Source organism: Littorina saxatilis, linkage group LG11 (genome assembly GCF_037325665.1).
Source record: "Littorina saxatilis isolate snail1 linkage group LG11, US_GU_Lsax_2.0, whole genome shotgun sequence".
Classification (NCBI taxonomy): domain Eukaryota; kingdom Metazoa; phylum Mollusca; class Gastropoda; order Littorinimorpha; family Littorinidae; genus Littorina; species Littorina saxatilis.
Genome location: NC_090255.1, coordinates 37,618,436 through 37,624,250, shown reverse-complemented (window position 1 = coordinate 37,624,250; position 5,815 = coordinate 37,618,436).

Genomic DNA, 5,815 nt, shown 5'->3' with positions numbered 1-5,815 from the left:
GGAGGTGTTTATGTTAACGATAGCTTCAGTCATTAACACTACTTACTAATCGAGCAATTCCCCTCCTTTTGCTCGGTCGGTCACATTCCTTTGCAGCACATACTTCACACATGTATATGTTACAGTCAAATCGGGAAATCAGGTATTTCACGAGAATGCCTGAAAGTTTAGGCATTCACGGTAAATACCTGGTTTGATCAGGCAAATCCGGAAATGACTGAATATGTTTAGGCACTATCGGTGATTGACTGAAATAGGCTGCCAGGCATTATCGGAGAATGCCTACAGCTCACAATCTGTGTTTCTGGTGAGAGTCAAAAAGCATTTCAGCACAGAAGCCTACTATAAAACTTTGAATGGCTGGGGTCGTAATTGGTTTCATGCCTCTTTTCCATCAGGAAGGTATTGCTGTCCAGCCATCAACTGCCTGTGCCGGGCCAATGCTGTCATTGTGGAATCTATTCTGTATTCTCTCTCTCTCTCTCTCTCCTATCTCTTTCTCTCTCTTGATTTTAAGGCATTCAATTAAAGAACATAATGATGTTATCATTTTAATGTTTAATTCTAAAAACTAAAATGTACATTAAAACAGAACTTTCTGTCAACAGTTCATTTGTTTCCACAAGTCAAGGATTGGTGACACCGACTGTTGCACTTCAGTTTTGCTTTGAAGCATTTGCACCGATTGTTCTGGCATTTCTTTGCACCCGAACAGTTGCACTTGACGTATCCTTGTCCTCCGCTTTGGGAGCCCAGGATGACGGCCGCGCGAAGAAATCTGAATCAAAATCAAGAGATCACTATTTTATTATCTGTGTCTGCGCGTGTGTGCGTGTGTGTGTTAGAGAGAAGTGATAAAATTTCATACCTGATTCAAAATCAAGAGATCACTATTTTATTATTTGTGTCTGCGCGTGTGTGCGTGTGTGTGTGTTTGTGTGTTAGAGAGAAGTGATACAATTTCATACCTGATTCAAAATCAAGAGATCACTATTTTATTATCTGTGTCTGCGCGTGTGTGCGCGTGTGTGTGTGTGTGTGTGTGTGTGTGTGTGTGTGTGTGTGTGTGTTAGAGAGAAGTGATACAATTTCATACCTGATTCAAAATGAAGAGATCACTATTATATTATCTGTGTCTGCGCGTGTGTGCGTGTATGTGTGTATGTTAGAGAGAAGAGAGAGAGAAAGAGAGTCACAGAGAGAGAGATACATACATCGAGACAAACAGTGACAGAGAGAAGTGACAGAGAGGGACAGAGACAGACAGAAAGACAGGTTTGAGAGAGAGGGAGGAACGAGAGAGAGAGAGAGGAGTCTACTTACTTCGAAAACAGCTTGTACTGACGTGGAGTTTTCCGACTTCCGTTTTCCATCATCTCTTCAAGTATTTGAAAATATTTGGACTTTGGCATCAAGTGTTTTCCATTTTTGGCGTACTTTTGAAAGATTAACCGATTAAATCGGTCTTCTACCAATTCTGTTTCCTCCATTGCTACCCTCAACATTGAGAGCAACGTCACAATGGAACTAGCATTATACTGAAAGTGAACTCCAATCAATCCAAACTCAGCGAAAAGGGGAAAAGAAAAAATAAATGTAAAAAGACAATGTGCTATACGAGAAACTCACAATAAATTCGTGCTCAAGGCCGGCTATGTAAAAACAAACTCCAATCACTCCGATCTTTACGAGAAAATCACAATAAATTCGTGCTCGTAGTCTTACACACGCGATAGTGTTACACTCGCGGTAGTGACCTGCACCCGTAAAAAAACAAACTGCAATCACTCCGAACTCAGTGAAATGGGGAAAACGATGAATAGACAATGTGCTAGAAGAGAAATCCATGCTCAAGGCAGGCGAGGTAAAAACAGACAAGGTCTCAGAACAACCCGTTTTGCCTAACAGTCAGGCAAAACGGGAAATTTGCACAAGTAGTTTTTAGTCATTTCCTGATAGTGCCTAAAAAAATTCAGTCATTTCCGGAATTGCCTGATCAAACCAGGTATTTACCATGAATGCCTAAACTTTCAGACATTCTCGTGAAATACCTGATTTCCCGATTTGACCGTAACATATACAAGGGGTGTCCACCGCGAAATGGGTCGAGTGACATATGCTCACCCGGTGAACCACGAACGCGTTGGATTTGCAAGGGGTAAGGTTCACGGTGTGTCAACTGATTCTGTTCATACACCGGATGTTTTTGTACGAACGGAAACATGGTGTATGAACGGAATCTGCATATTTTCAAAAGACAAGTGATTATACAAAAGCCATGGGTTTCTATAAACTTCTGTTCGAGCGAAATGTCGTAACAGGCAATGGTTTTGGTGATCATGTGCAAATCAAGGGTCAGATTCGATATTAGAGCGAGAAAAACAAGAACATTTTAAAAAATCAGGCAATTCTGCCTCGTTCGGCCCGCGTGTGTATGAGGATTAATAGCACCTTGGTACTTATCGTACACATAGCTCAACCAATTAGCTACCTTATTCTTGCAATATCACAAAAGAGCGCTGCCCACACGACTTACTGCCACGTTTTTCCCCAAGCAAGTGTAAAAAATTAGGCTGTATGAACGGAAACATCCTGCAGATGAACGGAAACATCCGGTGTATGAACGGAATCAGTTGACGCACCGTGAGGTTTGCTTTGAAATTTAGTAGTTTGTATAAAGAAAATTAACAGGCCCTCCCGAAAACAAATTTTATTTGAACAAGAGGCGAAGCCTTCAAGGCTCACGTAAGAAATCGACAAACAGTAACACAAACTCAATCACTCCGTCACACATACACACACACACACACACACACACACACACACACACACACACACACACACACACACACACACACACACACACACACACACACACACACACACACACACACAGTAAGCATAGGTGAAACTATGCAAGAAAGCGAGACCCTGGATCTGCCAAGAAGTCTCGGCCCGCTCACAATAACAATGACCGAGACTTTCAGTAATTCCTTTGCGTGACGTCTGACCCTCTTACGTCATAATATGACGTCTTCAAATAGTTTCTATCACACACGTCGAACACTTTTGACCGAGACTGACGTAATCCATAGACTCGGAAATGTTAAAGTTTCTACCACAGACATACACACATACATACATACATACATACATACATACGCACGCACAGACAGACAAAGTTTATCATCGCATAGGCTACACTTACGTGAGCCAAAAATCTATCTGTTTGATCTATACCAGGTTTTCCCGTGTGTTGTCTCAGGTTGCAAGGACCGTCACTTGAAGTGAGGAAGCGAATCAATGGTTTAAAGCGCCACACACGCGGTACGCTGGGTTGAGATGTCTATTGCCACCACTCCTTGAGTTGAGAATTATCTCCCTTGATTTCGTTCCGCTCTTTTGCGACAGGAGTTGGAAATCGTGCCTCTGAATGCTAAAACGTCACAGCCAACAGAAACCGGTTCATTCTCAAAGATATCCGATTTCGGTTTCCCACCTGTTAAGTGTAGCAAGACAAAAGAGAGATGAGACCATTAGAAACTATTCGCTCAGTAGGTAATCCGTTTAGCTCAAACGGCTTTGAAAGAAAAGACTGAGTATGCAACCGCGGAGTCTTGGTCGATTAAGTGCGATCAAAGCGATTCTAGTTTCTTGTTATCTCTTTAAGTCTGTTCTTTACTTCTACCTCCTTTTTTGTGCGTTCCTACCCCTACTTCTTCTCCTCTGCCCCCCCCCCCCCACCCCCACCCCCCCCCCTTCCACTCAGCCTCCGCCACTGTGCCGCCTCAATTTTCAAAACACAAATAAAATTTGACCCAATCATACCGAGCTGGAGAAAAGGCGTCAGTACTTACCCAGAAGACTGTATGTTTCAATGTCCATGCTTCTTCTTATCCCTACTTCTTCTACTCACATTTACACCTGCCTATAACTAGTAGCAAACAGTGAAAAAAAAGCAGTACTAATTTTCAGCACGGAGTGACCGTCACGCTACTGTGACGTACATACACGCTAATTATCACAGGCAGTCACCACTAACTTAGCGTGACGCAACAATGTCACGCATTAACAGAGCCACCCACACCCCCCCCCCCCTCTCTCTCTCTCTACTATGCCGCAAGTATAACAGAGAAAAAAAAGAAGACGATGAAGAAAGAAAGAAAATTGTGTATGACGAATCTAAAGACATAATTATTTCTGTATGTACCACTATTTATTGTATTTTATTGTATTGCATTGCATTGCATTGCATTGTCTTGTCTTGTCTTGTCTTGTCTTGTCTTGTCTTGTCTTGTATTGTATTGTAAAATAAAAATAAGAAACAGCGAATAAAACAAAAGAAAGGGGATGGAGAGGGTGACCAATTAACATAGACAGAAAAATAGAAGGGAAGAACAAAAACAAAAATAGAATAAATAAAAGAAAAAATAGAAACACTATATCAATCCCTCACAAAATGTAGAGAGAGAAAATGTGTCTAGCTTAACATTCCCAACTCCCCCACCCTTTGCTTCCCTTTCAGAACACCAACCCCCAATGGTCCACCTAACTCTCTTCTCCCAATTGCCTTCTAAAAGATAGAGAGACAGAGAAGGGGAGACTTTCACGAGAGAGTGTCGACAATAAATTTTGCATCCCCGGCAGCTCAACGAGGCATCAAATGATGTCTTGCAACCTGCCACCGTCAATTACTTGCCCTTAGTTCATCAGCACCGGAACAATACACCTGCGCATGCCCGGCGCTATCAGCTGTAATTGCGGATCACGCTTCCTGTCAGCTCCGGGGAAAATAATTTAACCGAGTCGAATTCGAGATGACGGGAGAGAGGTTGTGGGTATAAGGAGGCGGGGGGGGGGGGGGGGGGGTGGTGAGCGAAGTGTTGGGGTTTATATCTTTTTTTTCTTGGAGGGGCTGGGGTTGAGGGCGTTGGGGGTGTGGGTACGACAAAATAGCTCACAAAATGATACAGCACTGCAATATAAAACAATATCACTTTATTTTCTCAAAAGTGAAAAATAATTTTCACTGATTCATTTTGCAAATCAATGATTCATCTTAAAAAAAACTAATACTCTAGTTTTTACGGTATTGTCAGAAACAGCTAAGCCACTGTACTCAGACTGCTGCCAGCAACACTGTTCAGTTATTTCAAATCAAATTTTGCAAATGACCAATGACCAATGACCGGCTAATCAAAACAAAGAAACATCCAATAAAAGAATCCAAGTTAGAAGATTCTTTGGTCCTTATATTTTCATTACATGATTCACGTTATACAAAAGACGTAAGATAACTTTATTACCTTTTTAGAGAAATTTGGAATACTCACCATCTTGCACTAGGTTCGTTAACGTTACAGTCTCCAGATTTTGAATATTAGTCTCATCATAGAGAACATGCTTCGTAGTAACTATAACCAGAGACATACTATGTCTCTGCTATAACTAACAGTAAAATATATTCTATCTCCCTAATGCGACACAATGAGTCGTCTTTTTGGCTTCGGTCCTTAGTTACATCTAATTAAGAAAAACTTTGTGGAATTAGTTTATCATATTTATAGTATCCACATATGATTCCAACATGAAATGAAATTATTGTGGACATGGTGGGTTATTTTTCTCTCTTTTTTTCTGTGTATATACAGAGACATACATATCTATGTCTCTGGTATATATATTTATTTTGTAGTCATCACAGGAAGCAGACATATTTTTTTTATTAAAGTGTCATTCTGTGGTCTGACCTTCTTACTTTAACAGTAGATTTCATTCGCCTCTCCCTCGTTTCTCTGACCTACTTCCAGTTAAA